General features: G+C 31.4%; 1 protein-coding gene and 1 long non-coding RNA gene across 2 annotated transcripts in view; one reads left to right on the forward strand and one right to left on the reverse strand.

Annotated features, from left to right (window-relative positions):
- LOC100645855 (5-hydroxytryptamine receptor 1-like) overlaps positions 1 to 13,562 on the forward strand; it is a 199,640-nt gene that overhangs the window by 94,849 nt on the left and 91,229 nt on the right. The window lies entirely within an intron of this gene.
- LOC125385324 lies at positions 5,506 to 7,237 on the reverse strand. The gene is made up of 2 exons (XR_007224424.1): positions 6,529 to 7,237; positions 5,506 to 6,489 (listed from the first exon to the last, which is right to left on the reverse strand). It is a non-coding gene; the product is annotated as an uncharacterized LOC125385324 (long non-coding RNA).

Genomic DNA, 13,562 nt, shown 5'->3' on the forward strand with positions numbered 1-13,562 from the left:
TACTAATATTTTTCGAATGAGTGCTATTCAATATTTTCTCAAATATTACATTAGATTTATATTTTATGTAAGCAAAAATTAAAAATCAAATATTATTGTAGGAAAAACGCTGAGAAAAGAAAACAAAAGATAAAATATTATTACAGCTTTCGAAGAACGTTGTAAAAAGGTTTTATAACAATGATATATTTTGGAATAAAATAATTTAAATGGGATTTTCTTTGTAAAATAAAGCTATAACGAAAAATGTGGAATTGTTAATAGAAATGTTGATAGATTTCTTTCCTTTCGAAGATCAAAACGATCGAACTTTTTGCTCTACTCAATACAATATTCAATATTCTCTTTCATACACATACAAACGCAAACTATAATACCTCTAGAATATGTATATCGCATTTCAAGAACAACGTCAGCAACCACTTAATCTTCTTACATCGCGTAATCTATTGACAATTTCGAAAGGATTTTCCTCGCTATATAGAAGAAGCTTGCCGAGGATTAGGATCTTAACCAGCGCTATTAAACCTTCTTCGCATATTTGTTTTAATATACGAAGCGTATATTATTTTTGGAGATATAAAAAATCTTTATTTCTTCTTTCGAATCCGTCATTTCCTTCTTGCTTTGGAATTTTTATTTATCACTTTTATTTATACGAGACAAAGGGAAATTACGAAGGAAACAATTTTTTAGAATTTTTGTTTATACGAGACAAAGAGAAATTGCAACGGGAAAAATTCTTTAGTATTTTTATTTATACGGGACTGTGATTATTTTTTTTAGGGCGATGGGCCTTTTTGAGATTTTGCACTGTTGTCTTGAAAAGCTTCTCCATTACTATTCATAAACCGAATGTTGTTTAGTATATTATATCTTGTATTTTACGGCCATATGATTCGATAATCCTTACACTATTCAAAGATTTTAAGGTCACCTCTATCAGAGGTTGGCGATTGTTGTTTACCAAACTATTTGTTATTGTATATGCTACCCTATCATCTTATGGACTTATCGTGTTATAATCTTATAATCTTATACTTTATAATCTTATGATCTTATAGTCCTGTGATCTTATAATTTACGATCTTGTAATCTTATATAATCTTGCAATCTTTGGAGATTTGAGGGTTATCTCATTGTCAGTTACAAGTCAGCAAATTATTATCTGTCAAATGATCAATTTCTGCTGTATAGAATCTTATAAACTTGTTTATGAAATTTTGAAAACAACCTTGAAATATCCAAGAAAGAACTGTCTATAAGAAAATTATCACCGCTACCGAATGTTTTGGATTAAAAAAGAATACAATTTTAGATGTGAATTCTTATTGCTTCAGTAACTTTTCTAATTTGTACTGCTTTTCTATCTGTTATGCCAGAAAAATCTTTCTATAATACATATAATATGTTCATAAAAATTGTATCCTTATATTGAGTATATAAATGTAATACTTTTGTGAGTCATTGTATTTTTTATCGGCAGTATACATAAAAATGAGTTTCATGAAAAAGGGCGATCCATGTATCATAAAATACGCTCAAAGTTGAAATCACCCAAGCTTTACGATCCTTTACTCTCTTTCTCCATTATAAATAGTTATTATTAAATTATCGAGAATAACTTTCGTGAACGAAATTTACGCTTTTAGAATAAATATCTTTAAAAATAACGAGAATGTTCCAGATTATTCAAGATGAAATTATGGCATCGCCCTGTATAACATCGTAGACGTAGTTAGAGTAACGAAGTTATGCGACCGACAACTGCAAAATTATTTCCTGTATCATCATGGGACGGGAGTCACGTGCACGTATCGTGATATGCACGATTTCTGACAAATGGCTTTAAACGTTTATCTTAACAAAGACAAGAATGAGAAGGAAGAGCGAGTCACTGTCAGGCGCAGACTTGTTAAAAATATTGACGATTCTGGACTAAGTAAACATAACAAACAAAGTAAAGATAACAAAAAAGAAAAGAAGATCAAACAGTAGAAACTCTTAATGATCTTTGAGAGGGTGAGAAATTTTTCTTCTGCGCTATTGATTTTTCCCTTCAGTATAATGAAGATTTCATGGGAGAAATATAATGAAGTTGAAACAGAAACAGTCTGTTATATAAATCCACGAAATTCTGCAAAAGTATGAATTGTATATTTATTTATTTCTTTAACTATTAATATTTTCGGAATAGTTAGGATGGTGGAAAAATGTATATTTAAGTCAAAACAATTTTTAATAATATAAGATTGAATTTTTATACCATTTTCGTGTACAAATCAAGAAGTACTTCAACTTCCGGCCAGATAGTAATTTATTTATTTGCTACTGAATACAATTAATATTTCATCTATTGATAGTTGTTGAACAAAAATTCAAACAACTTAATCTTCTAAATTGTGTTCTTTAAAATTCTTTCTTGAACTTGAATCAAAGTTTGCTTCGTTTTGCTAACGCGAGTATAAAAATATATTCTTTTAACAAGCTTTCCTAAGAAGATAATATTGCTCGATATGCTTCGTTGCTTTATATAGTAATTTCTCCATTGACAAGATGAATCGAATGAGTTTAATGAAAAATTTACAAAATTAAACAAAACATCAGTTGACAAGTTTAATTAATTATGAATAATTCTTGATGTATAACGTATTATTCCACTTATTTGTTTGTGCACACCATTGAACGCCAGCGTGACAAGAGTTGACGAGAAATTTACAAAATTAAATAAAGCTCCGATTTTAATGTCTGATGTATGCGGCATTGTACTACTTATTTATTCATTCATTTATTCACACCATTGAACACCATTATTCTACTTATTTATTCGAGCATGTTTATCGAGATTTGCAGTCAGAATTTTAATTGGTATTACATTATCATAACAACAATTACATTCTTCACGTTTGTTTCCAATACGAATTTTCAAAACTCGGTTTTTTCGTATCCACTTTCAATTCTCTTTTTGAGATCCTTCGTACATATCTTCCATTTAGTTGTTGCTCGTAAGGATAAGAATCAGAAATAAAATACAATTATACGATTCATAATGAAATCTTCATTGTTACTGCTCTATCTATGTATTGGCTTCCTATCGTCGGGGATCTAAGTGACGACTTCTTGCGGAATCATCACAGTCGTTTTCTACATAAAGCGGAAACGGAATATCAAAAGATAGGAAAGAAAGTACAACATGATCGTTTAGAAAGCGCTTATGCGACTCAATATTATTCTATTTGATACAAATACTTCCCTTATACTTCCATAACCTTGATATTCGTAGAAGCTTTTTTCAAGAATAGGAGGAAGATCAAAGGTTCCCTACATCTTCGTGATATCTGAGATTTGAGAGATCTTTTTATACTTTCTCTACTCCAAAAATTTGTATTTTAAAAAGTTTTTAAAGTCTTTCTATATTTTCTCACAAACAAATCAATATATTTATTATTAGAATTTATAATGTTTCTTCCGAAAATTCGTCATCTCAGTCACACTATATTTTATATTATGTCTTCATTTAACCGTAGCATTTTTCTAGCTCAGACATTGATCCAATATTGGATTGGATACAGTATTGGATATTGTTAATTTATATTATTATTGACACAAAATAGAATAGTCATTTCTACTATAAAATACAAATCTTTTTGCCCTTTCTTTATTATATCAACAGCCAGAAAGTTTAACTCAACAATGAAAAAACAAATAAGGTACAAATAGTAAAATGTTACAGTCACAATATCAGTATTCTGTAAGTGACTTTCTTAAAAGTTGGAGTCTAAAACACTCTCATAAAGAAGAAGTACTTTGTCTATGTTGAAAGTTATATAAAATATACGAATTTTGTCAAAACCCTTTGTTTTACTTGTCCAAAGTAAAATTGGGAAATGCAAATAAGTAAGAAACTAACAAGATGCTGACACAAAGATGCCGGTGACTCGTTCTGCTCACACTCTTAGTTTGTCGATGGAACAGGCCATGAATTCCTTTTTCGAAGCACCCAGAAAAATGCGGAAAATTCACGCGGAGATGTCGGAACAGCTGTGACACTGACGTGTGCGCTCACGGGTAAAATGGTTTTAAAAAAAAAAGGGAAAAAAGAGAACGATTTCTCCGTTTCAACGCGCTTGCAAATTCTCGCGTCGAAAACAATTCGAATTTTTTTAATTGCTGGAAGGCCTGCTGTGCTGTGTATGCGTTCGGAAAAATTCATTTTTCCAAAATTATTCTCTCTCGAAATTTATAATTGTCGTATGTAATATTATTATTTGTATACGTTCCTCGTGTATGAATATTGTAACAGTTATTTGTACATCGAAAAATTTTATCACAGATGTTCCCAAACTTTTTGAGAGAATTCATTCAGAGTATTTGAATATTCATTTAAAATAAGAGCTGCAATATTATGTATTGTAGCAAAGTATTTATTTTAGAATTTAGAACACTTTTTCAATTAATCCCATGTTATCAAAATTGTCCCTTTATATAATTTTGGCACTAAACATGTATTTTACTATCCTCTTTATACCATTAAATATATTGCATGTCAGAACATTAAAACATTAAAATATATTAAAATATATCGTTTGTCTAAACGATTATATAAAATCAAAAAATTTACAAAAATGTATTCACCATATATTTTCGCAGTGGTCTACGATTCATGAAATGAACTAAATCTAACGGGAAAATATATTATGTAAAGATATTTTCATATATCAAAGTAAAGGAAAAACATAACGTTGGTCTATGAACCGAGAAACATGAAACGCATATTTTTCTTCAATCCTTTGCATTTCAAATCGAAAATGATGGAGCCTTCACACAGTTACATAAACCAAGAGAAAATGACATGACTGTTTTAAAAATAGAATTTCTCTTTTCCGAGGTCAGCGATAAATCTGCCTCTCTTTAACGGAAATTTAAAGCTTAACGACCAGAAGGATCTCATTCAGACGTAGACGTGAATCGAAATCCTCCGGTCGTTTTATTGCTTCCGCGAACGTTCCATAATTCTGTTCCCTGAAAGAACTCCGTTGTCAGATTTAGTAATAAACGATTTTCCCCTCTAAGATGACTTGAAGTCGCTTGAGACACAGGGATCGCGTTAAATTCCTGGAATCGAATCGCAATCTCAAAGGTCTTAACGATGAATATACGATAAAAGGGCAACAGGGAACGACAAGAAACGAACGGAGAATGATAAAGGTGTGGCAAGAGAAAGTTTAGAAATGTTTCGATCCGTATGTCGGTCAATACAGCAGACGCGCGGTTTCCATACTTTTTACGTACAGGTTTCGTAGATTGTATAAAATCGCAATTTACAAGGAGTTCGATGGTCCTTCTTGATCGTCGGTGAAACCATTTGAATTAATGAAACGTCTTCTTGAACCCTGCCTCTTTTTCGTCTCGCCGTTGTCTGATATATTTCGTACCATTTCTACTTATCCGCGTTTATATGTATTACGTGCAATTTAATCTTATGTATTTCTTTCCTTTCAATGCTGTTTTTTTTTTTTTTTTTTATTTAAGAATAGTTATTTTGAATGAAATTTACCTTTTCGAATATGGCCAATATAGCTGACCTGTAATGTATAATTCTAGTCGAACATCATCGAAGCTTGTTAATAAATCATACTATATCGATCTGTGTGGGGACCAATGACACCTTGCTGCTGAATAATCAAAGTATGCAGTATCATACAACATTGTTCTTCTGAAATTTGAAATATAGACTCATAACTCTTTATTTTAATGAAAAAAGATCTGTCCATCAAAACGATATGCTTTTTCAATATTTATTTGAAGTTGAGTGAAATTTAAAACACCGTCTGATTTATTATGTATTGCTACTACTCGCCTATATTTACGAGTACGCGAGAATTCTATGGGCTTCAATTTTTATAAAATTCATGTTTATGACACGAAAAACGTCATTCGAGCAGAAATAACAGCCTAAGTCTCTGAATGATGTGTACATACCAGTACAATTAATACGATCGAAGTTTCATATCCTTAAGTGACAATATTTCTATCGATCCTTTTTTTCTTGACATCCTAAGCATAATTATGTTATCTATTGGTCGATTTTAACATACCATGTCAGTGAGCTCCATTCTGAGCAGTCACGCATACACGATTTCCCGTTTTAGATAGGAGATCGGCACGCGAACATTCGGTTGGTATTTCAAGGAAGACCATAGATGTGTCACTAGAAAATCTAGTTACATCGCGTACGCTACATGCAATACGTTACCATGTATCGAAGATAGGGTTTAGTAAAGCCGCTTGGTTTTTCGCCAACATGTCCCAATAGATGCGTGAGAAAATCCTCATGCATTTTTCATCGGGCCTTGAGCTTTGTAGCTGTCCACGTGGAACTATAGATTTCGCTTGATAATTCTTGAACATTCTGTAAAACAAAAATTTACACGCATTATTGACCAGTGTAAGGATCCCATGTGTAAGGATCGTTGTTTCTCCCCTTTCCTCTTTATGCTATGCTTTTGCCAGACAACCATCTTCGACTGATTTATGACGGTTCTACTGCTACGCTCGATAACTTGAAAACTTGATAACTCGGTACGATGATTGTGCAGTTTGTCACGGTATAATTTATGGTTTGTTATCGATATTCTACCCGTGAATAGAATGTTGATTCTGTGACAGTTTATCTCATATTTCGCTTGCGAAAGGTTGAACATGAAAAAGGAAATAATTGGTAGAATAGTTAACCCATTAGGGATCAAAAGTTGTATTTATATAACATTTCATTTTATATATGCATTATAAAAGTTCGAGATGTATCACGGATAACATAGCATTTATTTCGATTGCACCAAATTGTCATAAAGGGTAACTTAACACAAGGATAAATTTAACCTAGCCACCGCTATATTTTCATTTGAAACTACGAACGCATTAATGTTACAAAAAACTATGATACAATTTATCTTTATTTTTGCACTTTACCATTTAAAAAAGTAAGAGCTTTGAAATACATTGTTACCTAATCAGTAATTCTCGAAACATGAAATATTAATTATCGCTCTAAGTAATTCTCGAAATTATTGATTGTATGCAGTGATTTAGTATTTCCTGATGAATAAGTTCGTCCGCAGCGGTTGATTATATCAAACAACAAATATCGTATAAATAATTCCATCAGATGGGAATGTCCAAACGTCACTGACATGACAGAGACATGTGGCGTAACATCGATATTCGTTTTACAAATGCAAATGTTGACCAGTTAATTCGTGAATAAAGTCTATCATGTATCCATTAGAGGAACTATAGTAAAAACAAGGAAGAGTAGCAAATATATTTGTCTAAAAAGATCTTGATTTAAGGTGAAATGAATGAAATGAAATTTTTCTTCGTGTTACGCCGCAATACCTTTCCGTGTTTCATATGCGACCTAGGAAATCGTATTAGGTCGTTTCGATACATGTCAAATGTACTCGACATTTTTTTAAATATATGGTCTGATCTATTATATTTTGAAGACAGAATAATTGCTTCTAAAAATATATGTTACTATCTATTAATTATTTATTAATTATTGTATAATTATTATAATTATACAACTTAAATATAACAATATAATGTAACAAATAAATATAACAATTTAAATATTGATCAAAGTGTCGAAACTGAGATCTCATAATTTAAAAACATCAATGGAATATCATCATTCATAAAGTACAAGATCTTCAACGTCGTGAAAAATTGAGAGAAGAAATGAATGAAGAAAATCTGATCCCTATTGGATCTATGAAGATCTATCGCCACTTCTGCGTGTACTACAACAAACACGAAACCACGATATTTACCTCACAAATGCTAAAATCCCCATCCATCAACCAAATGATCAAACTTGCATAAACTTTCAAATAGCATTCCCTAAGATACATGAGTACGTACTGTTTGGACTTTCCACATTTTAGCACCTCGTAAATCATCTAAACAGAAAGAAGAATCTCAATATGTATTCCGTACGATATATCATAAATTCCAAGTGTCGACCAGACACTTTTCTTTCCGCCAGCAAACTTTTGATGAATATCGCGGTGCGTTATCATGTAAAGTACAATGTGGACAAACGACGTGATGTACGTGATGTAGTTAATGCAATTAACGTTTATATTTCTAATGATGCGATGTACACGGACGTACACACGGGATGAGAATGAAATATGAACGTAGTTTCGAAAAATCAGGAATTGTTAAAAGAAGCGATATGTGGAAGAAGACTAGAGATTTTGATACAAGAAGTATGGAAAATTTGAACAATTTTTAAGATTAGAAAAAGTGGAATAATCGTAAAAATGTTAGACATTGCAAAATTTGAAAAATTCCTGAGTTGAAGGAAGAAATTCGTGGAGAATGTAGAAAGGAAAATGTGAAAATTTGGGGAACTCATGAATGTTTAAAGCAAGAGAGTGAAAGGGGACTAAACTTTGAGGTAGAAAACACAGGCAATTCGAAAAAGTCATTATTGAATTTGATGTCTGAAGTTACTTGGTCAAGGCCCAGAACAAACTATACGACATTGTTGCGATTTCACCGTGTTGACATTATACGATTCGACAGTTTTATATTCCTAATAATATATTGCATACAAGTATGCGATCCGATTATTGAAAATATATAATTTGTTGCACATAAGTCGTACATTGTAATTTCGCATCGATGGCAATCTCTATGATTCACAATGAAAATTATGCATTTCGATGCGAGTAAACATGCGAATTTCGCTGTTTCGGATTAATTGTTATACATCTTCTGGATCATGATAGTGTCTTGTCTGTCTAAGTATAAAAATGTATTAAAGTGTCTTCTAGTGTCTGTCTTGTCTAAGTATAAAAATGTATTAAATAAATTAATTTATGCTAATTTTGTGGCCGACTTATGATAACAGTAAATAAAATAATATCTGCGACATTTGATGTCTTTCTTTTTTCGGGAAAACAAAAATGCAATACAATCGGGAATTATGAATTGTTTACAGAAAAGCTCTTGATAAGGTAAATTCTTGTTTCTCGTGAATTTCCTCGAGTGGTTTGCTAGATTTAAAGCCGGTAATTTTAGTTTTAAAGATCAAAAAATTTAGGTAACTTTGATTGAAACAATTTTCATTAAATAAAATTTTGAAAATACCAAGACGATCGAAGTATGTCATTAAATAAAACAATGCATTATTTAAAAAATTAATATTGTAAATGATTGTTTAAATTGTTCTACTATATTTAAAAAAGACTACTTTCTAAAATTTTCTTCTTTTTCTTCTTCTTCGTTTATTCTTTAATGTCCCATTAACAATACGCTCATTAGCGGCTGTCTTCCTAAAATCTGTGCGATAATGTTATTATAAACTAACTTAAACTCGACGTAAACTTATCAACCAAACCAAACCAAACCGAATTTGATACCTAAATTGTCTGAAATGATACGGACTTTACGACCAACCTAATATAAAGCCACCGAATTATACGGTATTACCGCTACAAGGTCATAATGATGTCTCGTCGCTTGTTTGCACGGGTTCTAATTCACGAATGCAGGAAGGGAATGTCTACATCGATATCCCTCGTTAATGAATGTTCCAATAATTACGATATTGTTGTTGTCGTCAAGAATCGAAATCTACCAACATCTTACGAGGCAAATTATATGACCCTGGCTCAATTGTTACATCTTACACACAGTTGCAGGTTTCGATGGATGCTTCCGCTAGTAGTTGGTTTATTCTAGACTGGCTCGTTCATTTTTATTGACGACAGTCAGACAAGAAGCATCGCCGTACGGTTCCGTGCAATTGCATCTTGTTTATCAACAAGACAAATAACCTACAGGGAATAGCTGGCTGGTTTGAATACTTTCGAAGATAACAGCAGCTCATTTTCATTGACACTTCCTTTTGTCTCTGGGCTTCGGTCTAACCTTTTGCATTCCGGTTCTTTGAGATTGAGCAATTTGAGTTGTTAAGTCGGAATCAATATTATGAAATCTGGAGGTATATAAACTTTCCGGAAGCACTATTGTAATAAATAGTTTCCTTATTCTTATTGGTTGTTAACACGTTGACTGTCTCGCGAACCATAGATTGAGATATACTAGGCCATAACATTTAAATTTTGCAAAATACGATAGGATTTTGATTAATCGGTTTAATCGGAGGCAAACAACTTAGATAAATCGAAGTCCAATGGATAATCGTGGACTTATTTATTTTATAATAAAATCACTATTTCAAGTGCTTTATCATGCCAACTTTTCACCATTATTAAACTTTCTGTTATTTGTAATTTTTTCATTTTCACCGTTTTCATCCTTAGCCTCATATTCGACACCGCCGATTGTATCTGTATCGGTGATATGTGAATTATTTTCGAGCCACTCTTCCATGTTAATTTCATCCACTTCCTCATACTCTTCTACAGTATGGATGGATACAGTATGTACAATTCCGTTGGTATTTTAAAATAAATTGTACAGTATCATTTACTTAAGGATGTTCCGTATCAACAACTTTATGTCTCCAAAGTTTGTGCCATGACACAATTATAGTCTGCACTTGAATTTTGCTCCATGCATTGGTAATCTCATAAATAGTATCTTTAATATTAACGGATTTCAATGCAGTTATAAAACTATCATTCTATTGTGAAAAAAGGTGCGAATAAAAAAAAGTAATACGATATTTCTATATATATATTCTATTACAATTGCATATAAAAACATATATATTTATAAAATTATAAATATAATTTGTTATTGGAAGTAAATAATACATATAACGTAATAACTATAACGTAATACAATACAACGGCATATTATATAACGTGATGTGATATAACGTGATACAATGTAACGTAATACAATATAACGTGATGTAATATAACGTGATGTAATATAACGTGATGTAATATAACGTACTATAGTCTCGCGTAATACGATATAAAGCAATACGAAATAACGGAATATACTATAACGTAATACAATATAACGTGATATAATATAACGTGATACAATATAACGAGATAGAATATAACATAACATAAAATAATGTAATAATATATAAGATAATAAGATATAACGTAATATAATATATAATAGTACGATGCAACATATTATAATGTTGCGCGAATATAACGTAATATAATATAACGTGATATTGTATAACGAAATAAAATATAACGTAAAATAATATAATGCAATACGATAAACGCGATATCGACTGTTATGTTGTGTCCGGCGGTCAGACCACGATCCTTAAACTTCGTAAAACGGAGATGAGCCATATTCTACGACCGACTGTTGTTGGTATCTGTCTCGTCGTGCCCAGTGATTATACCACCACCTGGGGCTATCGTAAGACGGGGGAACAACCCTATTCTTGATTACTGCTCCCTGGCAATTCTGCCCTTCGTGTGTCGCGGCCAGAAAACGAGCTTTGCTTGACGTTAAATGGAAGAGAACAGTTTTTGAAAATTGATTCATCACACCTGCCCGTCATGTACAGCGAACAGAACATGACGCTTGATACTCGTAAAACGGAAGAGAACAGCGATTGACGATTGATTTCACGCATTTGCGCAACACAATATTCAGAAAAATACTGGAAAATTTATAGACAATACAAATATAAGCAAAGATAGTAGATTAAAATTAGAAAAGGTACTAGATTATGGCAAGTATACATTTAGAGAAAAATGAGATAAATAAGTTGTGTTAAAAAAGAATAACAATACTTGAAATACTCATTTAAGAATAAACATGAGCGAACTTATTATTCAGCCTAATATTAAAAATGTTGATATTGTTTATCTTAAAAATTATAACTTTGACGTGACCTAACAAGTTTTTCCCATTTCCAGTTACAATATTTTATATTGAGATAAAATAATAAGATCAACGAAATTATACTCTTACTTTCTTCTTCCTGAAATCTTCATGTGAATATTCAAAGATGACACACATATAATCCAAAGAAACACCAATTTCGTTTCTTTTATTGTTTGAAGGGTTTATGTCGAGATGTAATAAACTAACAATAAAATGCTGAAATTTCAAAGTTACTGCTATTTTCAGTACTTATGTTTCCTCCATTGTGTAGGTTTGTAGATCTTTCTCATCTTTTTTCCTTTGTAAGAACATTTTTTAAAAATCATAAACTCCATGATTGCTTTTGAAATTTCTCTGATAATAATTTGCTTCCCATGATACGTTCCTGAAATCGTACTTGAATAAATACGTCTGAAATATTTCGAAAGCAAAGCATCCACGAGACAAAAATTTCGCTTGCTTTCAAAACGATAAACTGTTATCTTGAAACCTTTCGTCGTTTTTCAATTCTTCTCTGTTATCTTTTAAGGCTTTTATCCAAGTTTAAATTACTATTTTTACTATCATAAAAACAGAGATTCGAGGCTTTGCAAAATGAACGCAAAATACAGGTACAGATTACAGCGAAATACCGGTAGTCAGAAAATCTCTTCAATAACTGACAGCTTATGCGCTGTTTGAACAAAACGTGCCGCTTTTTGCTCGGCGTCGGTCGTTTCGAAATAAATTTGCAAATCCTGGAAAGATAAACAAGGATGATACTCTGTGCGATATTTGTCATATTTTGTAATAAATAGACTGCGGATGTTTACGCACTCTTGTAGTTTTATAAAACTAATTAGAGAAATGCAATTTAAATAAAAATTTGTTTTTTCCACCAAATATTATAATAAATATTCTACAGTCTGAAGAGTTAAGAGAAGAAGATTTAAAGAGTTGATTATGGCTTTTACTCTCACAGAAGATTTTTAAAATTGATTTATTTTCTGGTGACATAAATATCTTAAATTTCTAATGTCTACCGTATTACGCGTTTAGTTTCATTTAAAAAGTTACATACAATTTTTGGAATTTACATTCTGCACATTCACTGAATGTTTTCTTAACACTAGGTTTACGGGACCCGTCAAATTGACGGGTAAATGAAAATACGCATTTTTCTTTAAAAAATCGATTCATTCAAATTAAGTCTTAAAGGAACAATATTAGGCATCACATTTAAATAAATTATTAATAAATAAAAAGTCTTTTTTTTTAATTATCACTAAAAAAATAACAATAACGTTAACGGTGCAGGGTAATCATATCTATTGAGCACATTTTTTGCAAATATACTGAATGTTGTTTGTGCATTTTCCGCATACGATCTTTTTACAATATATACAATAATTATTACTTCTATTTTTTTTTTTTTTTTTTTTTTTTTTTGCAATAACCCACTTGGCAACTTTTTCACACTTCTGACGTTAAAGGTCTTTCAAACATACTTTGTTTCAAATTTACCGTCATAAAACAATTTATATAATCGTTCAAATTTGAAGCTTTATCCAACGCTAGCGTGTAACTAATTAAAGGAGAGTTTAAAACAACTTGGCAAGAAAGTTACTAAGCTTATACCTCTGTTCAGATCAATACCCTCCTAAACACTCAGCCAATACTTCTAGAGAATAATTTACAATCTATGTTCAATGCTTCAAACAATTACCACAAAA

This window comes from Bombus terrestris, chromosome 6 (genome assembly GCF_910591885.1).
Source record: "Bombus terrestris chromosome 6, iyBomTerr1.2, whole genome shotgun sequence".
Classification (NCBI taxonomy): Eukaryota; Metazoa; Arthropoda; class Insecta; order Hymenoptera; family Apidae; genus Bombus; species Bombus terrestris.